The following is a 17992-nucleotide window of genomic DNA, read 5'->3' on the forward strand; positions in this document are numbered from 1 at the left end:
TTTCAATTGATACCAGATTGTACAAACTGTGTTGGTTTTTGACCCGTGAAAATAAAGGGAAGGAAAGGCAGAATAGCCAGCCCCAGATTCATCATTTTGCTATAAATTGTGCATGAATAACTCCTGTGATTAAAAAAGGGGCATGGTTAGGGTAATTTTTTAGGTACTCTGACTTGTGCTATTTTATTACTCACATAGGTATTTTACCACAACACACATTGGGGTAGATTTTAATAGAAGCACGAGGGCGTACATGTGCGCGCGCTACCTGGCGTGCACACATGTACGCCCAATTTATAACTTGCGCATGCAGGCGTGCGCAAGTATAAAATCGGGGGTCGGCGCGTGCAAGGGAGTGCACAATTGTGCACCTTCCGTGCGCCGAGCCACGCTGCCTTCCCCCATTCCCTCCCAGGCTGCTCAGAAATCGGAGAAGCTTCGGAGGGAACTTCCCTACCCCCCCCCCCCCCCACCCCACCTTCCCTTCCCCAACCTCCCCTGCCCGTTCCTTTTTCTTCTTCTTTTTCTTGTTTTAAAACTTACTTCAGCCCCAGGCTGAAGTAAGTTGTGTGCGTCAGCTGACTGCTGGCGCGTGATCCCCGGCACTGCCCCTCCCCGTCCCCTCCCTGCCCCTTTTTGCAAGCCCTGAGACTTACATGCATCCCGGGGCTTTACGCGCGTCGCCAGGCCTTTTGAAAATAGGCCCGGTGCACGTAACTGTTTGAAAATCCGGCCCATTATATTTAGTTTGATGCACGCTCTACCTTGCTGCTATCAAGTTAGGACGAGAGTACATTGTACAAATCTCATCTTTGTGTAACTTTCCTCACTCCAAATTACATCAAATCTTCACTGATATTTTCTGTGCTGTTTGTACCTCTGACTGTGCATGTAAAACTGCCCCCCAAAATCCTAGACCACCAGCAAAACCTCACCTCGAGTTACTAGTTGACCCTCCTACAGTGGTATAAAAAGTTGACTTATTATGTGTGCTACCCCAGAGGCGCTCTCTCTCTCACTCACTCCCTTCTACTGATAGAAACAGGATTTGTGATATTATCGCAAATTCTGGATCAGGCCTAACGCCAGGAAAAAAAGTGTAGTTATTTCTGGTGTAATAACGTGCATTACGCTATCACACGCAACATTAAAAACCCTTCATTTTCACAAACTCCTCCTCTTTGACTAAATTTACATATGCATCTTGCGATGTGAAAAATAATGCATGTGTTTGGGTGTTAGGGCCCTAACGCATTTTGATGAATGACCCTGTCAAACAGTAAAAACAAAACTAAATGTGAGAATATCAGTTTAATTAATGAGTGCATGGATTAGAGTTTAGGGATATGCAGAAAAAAGTTTGTTTCGGTTCATTTATTCATTATCTCATTTCATATGTCACATTCATAAATTTGGTTCTTTTCAGATTAATTTTTTTTGTTTATTTTGTTTATTTTTGTTTACCCATTTTATTTGTTCATTTGTTTCCCATTAAAGTCTATGGGGCAAGCAATGCAGTCTATTTTGGATTCCCAAATTGGGGTTTTCTAATAATTTCTAATGAAACTCATGGGTAGACATTATCAGAAAGATTAAGGGCATTCCAACTTACTAAGATTGTGTCTACACTAAAAGTGGCATGAATAGCCCAAGGCACTATAATGGGGCAAAACACTACCAGGTGCGGCACAAGTTCCCCAAAGCACCATGAGAAGAGCAAAGCAGCAGCAAGAGTGGTGAGAGCATTGTAAGGCAAAAAGGGGCATAAGGCACCTACAAAAGTGTGCTTCCCCTTCATGGAGCCTTGACCCCCCAAAGGGGGTCAAGGCTCCATGAAGGGGAAGCACAGCAACAAATGTGGCAGTAAAAAACCCAAGGCAATGACAGAAGGTCAAACCAGCAGAAAGAGTGACATAGTGACCCCAAAGCACCATGAGAGGCAAAAGCAGCTACTCACAGTAGCAAGAATACCCCAAGGATCCAACTGAGGGGCCAGGGCACCAACCAAATTGGCACAAAGCCCTAGACATGGAAAAGCCAGTGGAAATCCCTGGAGGAAGTCTGATGCTGGCTGTTCTGGCTTTGAATTGGTCTTCCCTCTGCTATGTATAATCTCAGCCCTATTCGTATCATCTTCCTTCTCTACTTTATAACTGGAGGCTAAGATGCTACTAACTAGAGTCCCTAAAATCTCTTCAGCCACTAGCTGTTCAATATCCTGTGATTCAGGAAATCTAGAATATGATCCTTCTTCTTCTGAATCAGGTTTTGCAAATCCTGCTTCAATTACCTCTGAAGAAACAATCATGGAGGAGAGCACTGCTAATTTTGGGTGTTGCACTTCTGCTGCCCCTGTCCTTGCCCCGCCTTGCTAATGCTAGCCTCAGGTGGCTCTCCCGCCTTTTGCCCCTACTGCAAAGCAAGAGGGAAGGAACAGGCAGTGGTGAAATATGCTCTCCCAACTTTAATTTCTTGCAGTGTGAGCCAACTTCCACTACTGGCTTTCTGCAACTCCTGTTTTTCTCACTGCAATTAGTATTGCTTGTACTTCTGGCAGGCTGGGCTTGATTTGTAGCAACACCCAGTCCTCTACCCCTGCAATTTTTCTGCTTGCTGCCATTTTCTTCTCTTTCCTATGCTCACAGTGGCATGATGGAATTGGAAGTGGCTACTGGGGGTTTTAATGTCACAATATACTTTATTGATACTGTACCTTTCAACAGTACCACTTTAATACTGACTGTCTGTCTGTCATACAAACATAATCAAGTTGACAGACTGAATTCACTTCAGTGCTTAGTAAGCACATCGCCAAATTACCAATCAGAATTAGAAGTTTGCTAGTGGCATAAACTCAGTCTCTAGTAGGGATGTGAATTGTTTTTTGACGATTTAAAACAATCGTCAGATATATTTTAAATCGTCAAAAATTGTTAGAGCAGCGATACAATAACAATTCCCCCGATTTATCGTCAAAAATCGTAAATCGGGGGAGGGGGGAGGGCGGGAAAACCGGCACACCAAAACAACCCTAAAACCCACACCGACCCTTTAAAAGAAATCCCCCACCCTCCCGAACCCCCCCCCCCAAATGTTTTAAATTACCTGGGGTCCAGTGGGGGGGTCCCGGCGCGATCTCTCACTCTCGGGCCACGGCTGCGTTAAGAGAAATGGCGCCGGTGGCCCTTTGCCCTTACGATATCACAGGGCAAAGGTAGCATAGGCGCCATTTTGGTTCCTGTGACCTGATGTCACGAGTGCAGGAGATCGCTCCTGGACCCCCACTGGACCCCCAGGGACTTTTGGCCAGCTTGGGGGGCCTTCTGTCCCCCACAAGACTTGCCAAAAGTCCAGCGGGGGTCCGGGAGCGACCTTCTGCACTCGGGCCGATTTGCCAATATTCAAAATGATGCCCGGCGCTACCTTTGCCCTCACTATGTTGACACAGTGAGGGCAAAATGGCGCTACCTTTGCCCTCACTATGTCGATATAGTGAGGGCAAAGGTAGCACCAGCGCCATTTTGAATATTGGCAAATCGGCCCGAGTGCAGAAGGTCGCTCCCAGACCCCCGCTGGACTTTTGGCAAGTCTTGTGAGGGTCAGGAGGCCCCCCCAAGCTGGCCAAAAGTCCCTGGGGGTCCAGCGGGGGTCTGGGAGCGATCTCCTGCACTCGTGACGTCGGGTCACAGGAACCAAGATGGCGCCGGTGCTACCTTTGCCCTGTCATATGATAAGGGCAAAGGGCCACCGGCGCCATTTCTCTTAACGCAGTCGTGGCCAGAGAGAGGGAGATCATGCCAGGACCCCCCCCCACTGGACCCCAGGTAATTTAAAACATTTTGGGGGGGTTTGGGAGGGTGGAGGATTTATTTTAAAGGGTCGGGGTGGGTTTTAGGGTTGTTTTGGTGTGCCGGTTTTCCCGCCCTCCCCCTTCCCCCGATAAAACAATTTTTTTAACCTGAAAAACTAAGACGGTCAGATTCCCCCCCCCCCCCCCTCAGCCAAAATTGATCGTTAAGACGATCGATCACACGATTCACATCCCTAGTCTCTAGTTTTCTAGGGCTATTCCTCATAGTGCGTACAAAAATGCCTTTCTTACACACACTTAAGCAGTGGATGTATGTGTGGTTTGATTAACTCTTTTTACATATACAAAAAACCTGTCTGACAGGAATACTCCATGAAACTAACAACCACTAATTTCAAAACAAATCATAGAAAGTATTTTTTCACTTAGCGAACTAACAAGCTGTGGAATCTGTCGCCATAGGATGTGATCAAAGTGACTAGCATAGTGGAGTTTAAAAGATGTTTGTGTTACGAATTCAGAAGGTGGACCCCTGTTCTGAGGTAGAATTGGTGCTACCCAAACGGACAGAGGACCCATTAGGTTTCTACCATCGGAGGGCAAGGCTCGGTGAGATGAGTGTTGAAAGAAGACTTCACCCTGGAAGCTCGTGATCCCCCCAGGAGGAGCCTGTAGGGATTCGGCCACTGGGACTTACGGAACTCCCTGAAGACTACTGAAAGTTTGGAAGCATGCGCCTCCTGCAGGTCTTGGATTCCAGATGGCTGGCGCCTCCAGCTGGTCATAGGTAGTCCGAGAGTAGAAGTCGAAGGAGAATCCAAATCCGGTCCAGGGGTCAAAGTCCAGAGAGCGGTCCAATACCAGTCCAGGAACAGATGGGAGAGAGGTCCGAAGCCAGTCCAGGAACAGATGGGAGAGAGGTCCAAAGCCAGTCCAGGAACAACACAGGAGAAGGGTCCAAAGCCAATCCGAAGTCAACACCAAGCACTCACCACAGCCGGTCCAAAGGTCAGGAGCCAAAGAGTCAATCCAGTGAGGAAGGAGGAGCAGAAGCGGGACGAAGAACCAAGCGAAACCAGGAACAGGAAACCCGGCACAAGCCTCAATACCAAGGCAAGGTCTGAGGAGCAGACCTTGCCTTAAATACCTAAATCTGAAGGAGGAGTCTCATGAGGGAGCTACGACACTTCCTTTCGTGGCCCCTTTAAATCCTATCTTCAGCCGCGCATGCGGCTCTAGGAGGCCCGGCGGGGGCAGAGTCATCAGGACAGCGGCCATCTTGGACGCGGCACAGCCATGAAGAGACTTTTAGCAGTGGTTGCCAGCTCCTGTGGGTGGCCCCGGCAGAACCCAACGCCATGAGCAGGTGACCGGCCCCGGTCGTGGACTGCTGCAGCCGGCGGCCGTAACAGTTTGGACAAGTTCCTAGCTGAAAAGTCCATAACACAATATTAGCCAGGTAGTTAGACTACTGCTATCCCTGGGCATGAGAAACAAGAATTGGATCTACTGTATGGGATCTGCTGGGTACTTGAGACCTGGATTGGCCACTGTTGGAGACAAGAATTATTATACTCCTAAAGGTGCATCTGTTTGAAGGAGATATAAAATCCTAAATTCAAAATTCCCTTGACACTTTTATAAAAAGTACAAGTGGAAACCCACAAGAAAATCATGAAAATATGTGTTTTCTTATAAAATTTCACTGATATCCACTGTCTGCATCTGGACTGTAAGGACAAGATCTTCAGGCCTGTGCTGGCTTCTCTCTCCCTTTGGGCCCCAGGGAGGGTAACACTTAGCCATGCCAGGGCCAGATGCAGATATTGAACATTAGTGAAATTTATAAAAAAAAAAAAAACAAACAACCTTTTCATAATATTTTTGTAGGTTTCCACTTGTACTTTTTTAAAAAGTATCAAGGGAATTTCGAAATGAGGGTTTTATATCTCCTTCAAAAAGATGCACCTTTAGCCATATAATAATTCTTTTCACCATTCTGGAGCATTAGTTCATCTCTAGCTCAGAAGGAAGATGAACGCACAACCCCTGTGAGGGCACCAGTACCACTTGATACATAATCAAGTACTTCTTGGAGACCTCCCTTTCACCTATTAGTCAAACTCAATCCTGTTTAGTATTTGAGATCTTGCAAGACCAGAATTAATATGGTTTGGCCTTGTACACGTAGACATTAATTAATAAATGTGACAACTCAAAATGTATTATCATGCAGTGCGATAGCCTCAATTGTGTGTAATTCTCCATAGAAAATCCTAAAGGAAGAGGAAATATAAATATATTCTTTAGAATGCTTTTACCCTTAAATGAAGCAAATCAGAAGCAATGAAGACTATATTTATGGATAAACAAACAGGATCAGATTACATCTAAAAGCCATCCAAACCAAGGGGGGTGGTAGATAATTAGTAGAACCTGGATATGCTATGTATCAGGTCTGATAAATCTGAGCCATTTGTGATTTAACTTGGATAAACATGAATCATTAATAGTACGACTCTGATCTCTATATTCACTAAACTTGTATCTTTTTGACCTAGTTCAGATGTGAACAGTTGCAAACCGGCATTTGCATTAGTAGTGTTTTAAGATGTGCCTCATCTGCAGATACTGCAGTAGTTTGATTCTTAAAAATATACTTATAAATCCAAATCAACCCAAGTAAATCCACTTTAAAATAAAAGCAATGTTATGTTCAAACCATTTGGAAGCTGGCTGATTATACATTTATGTTAAATATTCAGAGAATGAATTCAGACTAGGTGAGTCCAAATTTACCCACCCCTAGTTACATTGCTGGAAGGCTAAATTCACATCAAATGTCCAATTTGTTATAATTGAGAGATCAGCTTGTAACTTCTTCACAAGCTAACTATTTCTAGCAATGGTTCTGCCCAGTAGACGGCTCACTATAAGAAATATAGATGCCATTATCCTTCTACACCCTGTGCTACCATCAATGCACCGAACTCCTGTGAGTCAGCCACAAGTGCAGAATCTCGAAAAGGGTTGCTGGCTTTTACACCCAAAAAAAACCACAGGTCGAGCTTCTGAGACCATCTCACTTCCTCTACTTCCCTTGCACCCTCACTCTGAGATCAAGTCCTGGACTCTACTGTTAGAGGCAGCAGCAGCAGATAGCGAGGGAGCACAGGCCAAAGACTGCAGTGGCACTGCCAGTTCCTGGCTTCTCTACAGGAGGCGGGACCTGGGACAGAGCATGTGTCTTCTCAATCATCAGTTTGCACTACTTGCTGCAGTGGCAGCGTGAAGAAGGGAGCGAGGAGATCTCCTGGAGACTCAGGGAATTTGCATCAATTGCCGGATCTCTGGGGAAACACTAAAAAAAACTCTGGGCTTCTCTGTTTACAGCTCCAGCTGTAGCTGGGAGCTTGCAGTTTGGCAGGTACGTCCATGTTCGCAGCGTCAGCCTGCGAACATGGACGTACCTGGGAACTTTTGCGTTGTGGTCACCCTGAGATTGTTGTTAGTTAGCAGGGGGGGGTGGGGAAAAAATGTATATCGGTTAGCTTTCTGTCTTCCCCTACCACTACCCCCCTCCCCCCCCAATTCACATTTTCTATCTGTTCCTTTGCACTGTCACCACCACCACCACTCCCCTGCTCCAGGGGTGACTCCAGCATTCTTACCCTTTCTCTCTCGCTGACCTCACTACACTCTTTGCGCCCACCCCCCTATGTCACATCTTCCTGACTTGTGCTCTCTTATTCTACCCTCAGCTGAGACCCAAGTCCTGTAATTACAGCTGCAGCTTGCATTTCATGTGTTGCAGCCCCTCTCCCGTTTCTCCCCACATACTGCCTGTAGAGTCTGCTCCAGACCTGCCCCTCTTCTCCTGTTACCTGCAGACTTACTAAGGAAAGGGGAGTGGCTGGAGCTGTAAACAGAGAAGCCCAGAGTTTTCTTAGTGTTTCCCCAGAGATCCGGCAATTGATGCAAATTCCCTGAGTCTCCAGGTGAATTCCGGACTGTTCCCAGATTTTGACATGGAAAAGAGGGTACTATCTACGCTTGGGAGGCCAGTGCTCAGCAGAATGCTGGCAATTACCGTGTCAGCTGAAAGGTCCTGCTGGCTTCCAACCTCCCTGAATTTAAACCAGGAAACTGGTTGACAGTCCTAACTCTGAGCATAGACTCAATCCCAGGTTTCCCACTAAGAATTATCACTCAGATATAGCAAATGTGCAGCTGTGTATTATGATCAGGATTGTGAACCCTTGGACCAACGGGAGGATGAACACCTTAGGAGATGGCTCCTAGGTTCCCCCGTCGGGTGGCGAGACGGAACAGAAGACGGGGCTGGCTGGCCCCTCGGCGTTGAAGACTAAGATGGTGGTTGAGAGGGTGAAGAGGTGTGATGTAGGAGCAGAGCCAACTGGATCTTCGCCACTGGAAGCCCACGGTCCCCCTGGGAAGAGCCCGTAGGGACCCGGGCCGCTGGGACTTAGGTGGACCTTTGAGAGGTAGAGGAGGCATGAGGTCGGTGCAAGGGCCAACTGGATCTTCGCCACTGGAAGCCCGCGGTCCCCCCGGGAGGAGCCCGTAAGGACCCGGGCCGCTGGGACTTAGGTGGGCCCTTGAAGACGGGTAGTCCAGGAGAAGTCCGAGGTCGAGTACCAGAGGATCGCTGCTTGCCAGTCTGAGGTCACCCACCAAAGAATCACTGCTAGCCAGTCCGAAGTCACACACCGAAGAATCACCACTTGCCAGTCCGAAGTCACACACTGAGGAATCACCGAGAAGAAGCAGGAACTCGAGGAACCGGAGAACTCACCGAAGCAAGCAGACTCGAACAACAAAGTTGCCAAGTCGAGGAATGACTGTGGGCAGTCTCCTTATATACTTCCCTGTGCCTGGCACAGGTGAAGTTAATTTGGGGGACGAGGCCCCTTTAAATTCTGGAAGGGGGCACGGCCTCACGCCTAAGAGTATGGCGGCCATCTTGAATTCCCGGCTGCAGAGGAAAGCGGCCTGATGCCACGAGGGAGGAGCAGGGACGCCTTTCAACCCGGCGGTCACTGTGGAGTCCGCGCCGATGTGCGGGGGCAACTGGGGCTGGACTCCCGCGGCCTCCCCGATGCTGCCGCGGTGGCCCCACCGTCGCGGGTCAAGTGGGGGATCATGCTGCTGCCGTCCACGGCCTCGGAACATAACAGTGTGGGCTGCAAATACCAGTTTTTCAAGGCACAGATGATTAGTATTAAGCATCTTTCAGGCATTGCTAAAGTACAGAAAATTTAAAAGAATCACTGCGGTAAAATCATTCCTATCAAGTTGGTGTTTATTTAAGCTTCACATCCTGGTGTTCCCAAAAATAGTGTCTAATTTCAAAAAGCTCTTGTTAAATCATTTGTAATATTCTACCTTCAGGTCTCTATACTGAAATGCCATCCATAAGGTATTTATACCCGGGTGTCTTTCAAAGGCATGAAACTACCATTTTTAACAATTTGTTTGCCTTGTAGGTTTTCTATGTAGCAGATGCGTGAAAACTGTTCCATATAGTCACCAGTTTAAAACCAAATCAAAAGTACAACTTCATGGTCACTCTCTGCAATCAGATTGGTTGTGTCACCAGTGAGCCAGGCACAGGAAAAACTTAAGCAGTTGGTAAGGAAAAAAAAGAAAATCTATAATAACATGGTGTGATAATAATTATCTGGTAGACAAAGTTAATTATATGGAAGACAGCTGTTTGATTATTTAAGAAATTAAACTTTATCAGCCGGGTGTGTATTTGTAGTAATATTCAAAAGTCTTGAAAACTGACCACTTTAGTTGGTCCTGTGCCTAGACTAAGCTTTGCTTAATAGTGTATTAAAATGTGTTAAACAACCACACTGTACATGAGTGATTTGTGGCCAAAGGAAAAATCAATATCTCCAACTTTAATTAATCAATGGATCAATTGAAGGAAAGCCTTTATTTTGTTTTATGTTGGCTTTTACTGTAATTGTGCCATTTTCATTGACTGCTCTTCCCAGGAATATTTTCCCCATTTGTTTTCACCAATCATACCAATCCTGCTTTCCTGAACATCTCACTGCATGCACATGACCTCCCACCATGAGCTGATTGACAACGTAACACATCACTCTCCAGTACTGCATCATGTATCGCTGGGAAACCAGCGGCATGAAACACTTTGCCTGAGTAGAAAACCTCTCCAGAAATATCTTTACGATAGAGTTGGAAGAGGAGTAGAAAAACAAACTTAAGCATTTTGTTGCCTAAACAAACAAAAACAATTTAAATAAAGACACTGATCTGGCACATTACTGATAGAAAGCTGGTGCAATTTGTACTATAGATAGCTGCTTATGGTACAGCCTTCAGTTAACTTTCTTTTGTTGTATGTTTGGGAACTGGTTCCAAATCAGTTTACAACAGCAAAGACAACTGGATTCAGTTCACCCCCCCCCCCCCCCCCCTTTCCTTGGAACAGTGGTGATGTTGTGCTGGGTCATGTTGGGTCAACAGCCTGGAACCCTTTGGCATCAGCAAACTACATGGACTAAGGGAGGAATTTACAAAGTCATCGGTCTGCATGGGCTGAAGGGAAGGAGGAAACAAAGTCATCAGTCTGCATGGGCTGAAGGAAAGGAAGTGGCATCAGCAGCCTATGTGGGCCAAAGAGAAGGAGGAGGTGGAATCAGAGTCCTATATGGGCTGAAGAGAAGGAGGTGTGCATCTTCATCACTGGACATAGAGTGATTGCTGGGGTTGGTGCATTTGATGTGTGGGGGGAGCTTGCAGTTTGGCAGGGGTGGCCAAATCTTGTCCTCAAAAGCCACAAATATCCACAATGAATATGCATGAGATAAATTTGCATGCACTGCAAATCTATCTCATGCATATTCATTAGGGGTGTGCATTCGTATTGAACATAAATGTAAAACGCTACTTTTTTTTTTTTTAACTTAAAAAAGTGATAAGACATAAACAATCGGATTTCCAACTTATTCAACATAGCTATGTTGGATAAGTTGGAAATCGCGATTGTTGATCCAAAATAAAAATTTAAACCCCTCACCTTCCTAAATCCCCCCCCCAAAGACTTACCACAACTCCCTGGTGATCCAGCGAGGAGTGAGGACGCCATTTCTGAATTTCTTTGCGAGGAGCACGTGACATCGGCGCCACGTCGGAGTGACGCGGCGTCACGTGATTCCCCGCGGGTTCGCGCCGGAACGCTCGTTCGGCCCAAAAGGAACTTTTGGCCAGCTTGGGGGGGTCAGGAGGCCCCCCAAGCTGGTCAAAACTTCCTTTTGGGCTGAACGAGGGTGCCGGAGGGAACTCGCGGGGAATCACGTGACGCTGCGTCACTCTGACGTGGCGCCGACGTCACGTGATTCCCCGCGGGGTCACTTCCGGGATCCTCGTTCGGCCCAAAAGGAACTTTTGGCCAGCTTGGGGGTGTCAGGAGGCCCCCCCAAGCTGGCCAAAAGTTCCTTTTGGGCCGAACGAGGGTGCCGGAGGGAACTCGCGGGGAATCACGTGACGCCGCGTCACTCCGACGTTGCGCCGACGTCACGTGATTCCCCGTGGGGTCGCTTCCGGGATCCTCGTTCGGCCCAAAAGGAACTTTTGGCCAGCTTGGGGGTGTCAGGAGGCCCCCCCAAGCTGGCCAAAAGTTCCTTTTGGGCCGAACGAGGATCCCGGAAGCGACCCCGCGGGGAATCACGTGACGCCGCGTCACTCCGACGTGACGCAGACGTCACGTGCTCCTTGCAAAGTTGGTCAGAAATGGCGTCCTGACCCCGCTGGACCACCAGGGAGTTGTGGTAAGTCTTGGGGGGGGGGGGGATTAAGGAGGGTGAGGGGTTTAAATTTTTATTTGCACATATGGACATAAACTCAACTCATTGAATTCTGTTTATGTCCATATTGACCGCAAATGGGACCCCCTTTGGACATATGGACATATGAACTTAAACTTTTGCTCTGCACATCCCTAATATTCATTGTGGATATCTTGAAAACCTGGCCTGTTTATGATTCTTGAGGATTGGAATTAGCCATCCCTGCAGTTTAAGATAAGCCCACATCACTGAAGAGGGGGCTGGAGAGAAAGTTGTCACTCTCTGCCCCCCCTCCTACCCACCCAGCTACCTTGTTCCCTCTGACCCAATATCTTTGCTTTTATAAAACCACTCCTGGGCCTTAATATAGCAAACAGTGGTTGAATATCATATTTTAATATATACTATTGGACATAGGGATAGTCAGCTGCTATTTACTGTGTCTTGAAATTGTCAAAAAGTTATTTGGAATGGCCCAAAAAAGGATATTCAGAGGGTTCAGGAAGTGGAATCTGCCTATACTTTCCATTATTAGACACCACTCTACCTCTGCCTCTGTCCTCAAAGGGCTATTTTCTGATGTATTTTGTATGGATTTATTGTAATCCGCCTAGAATATACTGGGCCCGATATTCACAGGGTGTTCGGCGCTATTTAGTTGGATAAGTGGCATGCAGCTAACTAGCAGCCACTGAATATGCGCCTATGTTCAGTGGCCATCGCTTTGCCATATAAGTCGCTTATATGGCTATAAGTTACATGTACAAAATGTAGGCGTGTACTAGGCAGATCGGGGATGGAGCAAATTAACCATATAATTTATAAGGCTAACTACCAATTTTCGGAGTTAGCTGGATAAGCTTATGTCTAAGTTTACATACCCATAGAGCAGGTCTAAACTTAGCGTGGTAGACTTATCTGGCTAAGTGCGCAAATATACGTGTTTATTCAGCGGCTTTTCCATACTGCTAAATATGCATCTTAACTTAGCTGGATTAGTTCTAACCAGCTAAGATCCTCATTTTCCCATAGACGCAGAATGGGAGTAAAGACTTAGAAAATCAGGACCTAAGTTATTTACACAGACAGCTTTGAATATCTACCATAATATGTATGAGTATGGAAAAGAAATATTTTAAATTAATAAATATTTGCCCATCTAAATACCCTCTAAAGGACTCTATCCTGAATAATTTTGCTCCTCCTCAGGGCAGGGCAAAATCCACTTTGCCCATATGACTCCCATTATTTCCTAGGGAAACAACCATGTAATTTTTATTTTAATTTCCTCCCATTGAAAATTATGAGAGCCAACCCATACCATACATTATCTGATTCCATTAGAATGGAATTGGGAAAGAAAATAACACTAAAAGCTAGGAAAAGTCCAGTTTTAGATCTGTTTTGTGCTGCTTTTAAAGAAATAGTACCACAATCACCTTAGCAGAGTGCAGCACTTGTCTTTTGAAAAGTGACTTTGATAGTTCCTATCTACCTAAAAAACATCCCAACATACTCTCGAACCACACATGCCTTCCATCAGCCTTCATACATCATCCTCATGTTCACTCTCATACAATAGTATTATTGGGACCTACACTGTACATGTGCATTCACACTCCAGCACTCAGACCTATCAATGATATTCAAGGTAAACAAGAAAGACCGACAAACAGCATGAGAGACACTACTCATGGACAAAGTTACTGCTAACTTGCAGGGGGAACAAATGACTCCCTTGTTCCTGCTTGATTCCATGCCAGCTGTCTCACAATTTGGACCACTTGGAGCCCTCTAATCTTGGTATCTTCCTCAGACCAGGCATTACATTTTCACTAGGCCAGCTGCTGCCTGAAATCCTTTGTGCTAACTGGCCCTTTTACTTAGCCTTGGATAGCATGGGGGATTTGCTTTCCCCTTTGAACTCTTTAAAGAGAAAATAGCCCCATCCTAAACCCTCAGGCACCAACCTCTCTTCCCCGCTTCCCCGGTGTAGAGGCATCATCAACCCCCCCCCCCCCCCCCCCGCCATCCCTCCAAAAGACATCTCTGGTGCAAAGGGGAAGCTTGTAATTCACCATATATGGTGAAGCACCACTTAGCAGTGCTAATTTGCATTGATTGTAGTGTAGGCAGGTGGGCTCAGTCATCTCTTCTGCAAATGAAGATCCTGCCCTTCCAGAATGATAAGAACCTGGTTCCGGAGGAGTGAGTGATGGGAGGTTAGAAGTGTGTCGCACATTGGTTACAGCTGTCATGAACGGTATAATTTTATTGTTAAATGATTGGGTTTATGCATAGAATATAGGAAGGTTTTGGTTTAAACATACAACATAAGGAGGGTATATCGTTAGAGTGTGGCTGATAATTAAAATTCAATAACAGAAAAGAATAACCGCATAAATGGCGAGCGTGATAAGGTATACTTTTTTTAGGTAATGATATAGTGCTCGTCAAGATGGTTAGAAAGTCCCGGACGTGTGACGACTATACTAGGGGATTTCCTCTTTTGAAGATCCCCAGATAAATGATGAGTACGTTGGGGATTTCTCTTTCATTAAAGTTTGTTGAATACATGACGTAGTTGGTAATAACGAAAAGGGACAAGCCTATTGGCTAAGAGCGATTTCAATTGACGCTGAGCATTAGAATTGGGAGAATATCTCACGTACGCTATTGGAAGGCTTGTTGCAGAGTGATAAATAACAGCAATATAGATCGGGAGAGTAACTCACATACGTTATTGGAAGGCTGGCAGTAGTGCGGCGAACATCAGTGGTACAGGATGTTGGCTTAGATTGGATACATAATATATTGGGTAAGGTTTTGAATTTGTTTGAATGGTGTCCAAATAACATACAGTGATTCTCATGGTGAGGTTGGTTAATTCATGGATAGGAGAGTGAGTATATTAAATATTGCTGTGATATTTTGAGTATCTGTTGTAGGTATAGAGGGTTTCAATAGTCTGAGGAACAACATTTATACCGTGAAGTTCACCGACTGAAGATGATATTTAAAGCATGAGCTGGATGTTATTGTATAAACATAGTTGAAACATTGTGGAGACGGCAGACTGCGGTAACAAAATTTCTTTTGTTGGCATATACTGATACTATTGATTTTTATGGTGATAGTTAAGTAGAGTTAATATATAATTTGAGTTTTGATTTTTATATGATTTATAGGACCCAGTACTATGTGTGGTGATGCTGTAAGCATGAAAGCATTGTAAAGAAGATTGTGCCCGATTATGAAGATGTAAATAAGAGAAGATAACCAGTAGTGCACTGGAAGATAGCCATATCAAGTACATTGACATGATAGCATAGTTGCGCCTTTGTGAATTGGTAGTCCCTGAAGAAGCCTGCATGGACGGGTGAAACGAGATCTTTGTTGCAGTTATCAAACTCACATGCTGAAGCAACTGCGTTGTTTTTTATGCATTATTGTCATCTATTGTAAAGTGTGTGGAGGTAGCGTGACTACACATTATGAGATGTTAATTTGTGCATAACTATGTGTAATAACTGATCATGTTGGTTATTTTTAGGGATGGTGAGTGGTATGGGGGGTATGGATGAGTAGAGTATAAATGGAGGGTAATGTATGGAGTATATAGTTTTATTATAAGGGCAAGCACCATACACATAGATGGTCTTATGTATTAGATGTGGGGAGTTTAATGAAAGTATATATTTGTACATATAAAATAAAAATGTTTTGTAGCATTATAATTTGCTGAGTTCCTCTGGAGTGTATGTATAGTGAATATTCAATAACAGAGGTAATGCACTAACATTATTTACCTGGTGATCTTTCTATGATACACATTATTCCTTCTTCTTGCTTTCCCTTCTCCTCCCTCCCCCCCTCCCCAGCCGCTAATCAACAGCAGACTCAAGGTGACCACATCTTAAAAGTTCCCAGGTATGTTAATGTTGTTCATCCCAGAGATTCAGCAGATGGCAGAGAAATGCATTCAAGAATTTTGACAATTTATTTATTTTATTTATTTATTTGTGTTTTTCTATACCGGCATTCACGGGAGTACGTATCATGTCGGTTTACATAAAACAAGGGGTGATCAATACATTATAACATACATAACTAAAACATAAGAGTATACATTACAGTAGTATAAAACAAGTGCACGGAAGAGAAAGTTACAATAAACAGGGGTTATTCTAACTGGGATTAGAGTTAAAGGAAAGATAAACAAGTTTAATAAGAATTAGAACATTGTAGTGATTGGTTTGTAGTGATTGATTCCGTTTAGAAGGGAATGTTCAATTAAGTAATTGTTCTTTTAAATAAATATTTTATTTGATAGAAAATGTTCAGTATTGCTGTATTAGATTTTGCTGCAATTGCTGGAAGTGAATCCTTAAGGGTCTGGAAATGCTTTCATGAACAGCCATGTTTTCAGTCTCTTTCTGAAGGTTAGGAGACATGGTTCCTGTCTTAATTCTAAGGGGATTGAGTTCCATAGTGAGGGACCTGCTGTGGAGAAGGCCCGATCTCTCAATGTTATATGTTGGGTGGTATTGTTGTGTGGTACCTGTAGATATTCTCTATAAGCTTCTCTGATGGGTCTATTGGAGGAGTGTTTTTTGAGAGCTATTTGTAGATCGAGTGGAGCCAGCCCATGGATATTCTTGTAGATTGTGGTGAGGGACTTATGAATTATTCTATAATGGATTGGTAACCAGTGAAGGTCTTTGAGGACTGGTGTAATGTGATCTCTTCTCCTTTTGTTTGTTAGTATTCTTGCTGCCGTGTTCTGTATCAATTGGAGAGGTTTAGTATGTGCTGATGGGAGGCCTAGAAGAATCGAGTTGCAGTAATCAATTTTAGCAAATATTATTGCTTGGAGCACTGTTCTATAGTCATGGAAGTGAAATAGGGGTTTTATCCTTTTTAATACGTGCAGTTTGTGGAAGCAGTCTTTGGTTGTTTGGTTGATAAATGATTTAAAATTTAATCGGTTGTCTATGGAAACTCCTAAATCTCTTACTTTTGAGGTTTGCAAGTTGGCTGGAGGGTTTGTAGTGATTTTGCAATTGTCTGGAGAGATTAGAATGAATTCGCTTTTTGATTGGTTTAGAATTAAATTTAAGCTGGATAAGAGATCGTTGATTTCATGAGAACAATTTTCCCAAAGTTCTAGAGCTTTAGTGATGGATTCTTTAATGGGGATCAGAATCTGGACATCGTCGGCAAATATGAAGTGTTTAAGGTTCAATTTGTTTAGCAATTGGCAAAGCGGGAGAAGGTATAAGTTGAAAAGTGTCGGTGAAAGGGAGGAACCCTGCGGAACTCCTTGCGAAGATGGGTATCTGGGGGATTCTTTGTTGTGAATTTTAACCTTGAAACCTCTGTTTTCTAAGAATGTCTTGAACCATGTTAGTGCTGATCCTGCAATACCGATGTTCGCCAGTTGTTTTAGTAATATGGCGTGGTTGACAGTATCGAACGCTGCAGATAGGTCCAATAGAATCAGAAGGAAGGCCTGTCCTTTGTCTAGGCCCAATATAATGTAGTCAGTCAGTGAAATGAGAAGGGATTCAGTGCTTAATGCCTTTCTGAAACCAAATTGAGTAGGGAATAGAATTCCGTGTTCCTCTATGTAATCCGATAGTTGTGTGTTGACTAGTTTCTCCATCACCTTGGCAATGAAAGGCAGATTTGAGATTGGACGGAAGCTGTTGGGATCATTGGGGTCCAAGTTAGGCTTCTTAAGGAGCGGTTTGATGGATGCTAGTTTGAGGTTGTCTGGATAGAAACCCTGGGTGAATGAGCAGTTTATGATGTCTGCTAGGGTTTTGGTTATGGTGTCCGGGATTAGCAGTAGTAATTTTGACGGGATCTGGTCTAATGGATGCGATGAGGGTTTCATTTTTTTAAGAAGTGTTTGGATCTCTGAGGAAGTGGTGAGTTCAAGAGATTGGAGGGAAATGTCTTTATTATGGAGTACGTAATTGCTAGCTGGTGAGCCTGTATTAGGCTTTAATTGTGATAGCAGGTTCGTGATTTTCTTACTGAAGAAGAGTGCCAGCTCATCAGCTTTTGTTTGAGCTTGGTTAGGTGGTATGTCAGAAGGGTTTTCATGAGTTAGATTGGAGACAAATGTGAATAGCGCTTTAGAGTCAAATATAATGTTATGAATCTTTTGAGCGTAGAAGTCCCTTTTTGTTTTTAGAGTGGAGCTCTTGTATGAATGGAGGGCGAGTTTGTATGTAGAAAGTGTAGTGGGGGAAGGAGCTTTCCGCCATTTACTTTCTTTTTGACGTAGGTTAAGTTTAAGGCTTTTGAGTTCGTTAGAAAACCATGGCTG

The sequence above is a fragment of the Rhinatrema bivittatum genome, chromosome 3, assembly GCF_901001135.1.
Source record: "Rhinatrema bivittatum chromosome 3, aRhiBiv1.1, whole genome shotgun sequence".
Taxonomy (NCBI): Eukaryota; Metazoa; Chordata; class Amphibia; order Gymnophiona; family Rhinatrematidae; genus Rhinatrema; species Rhinatrema bivittatum.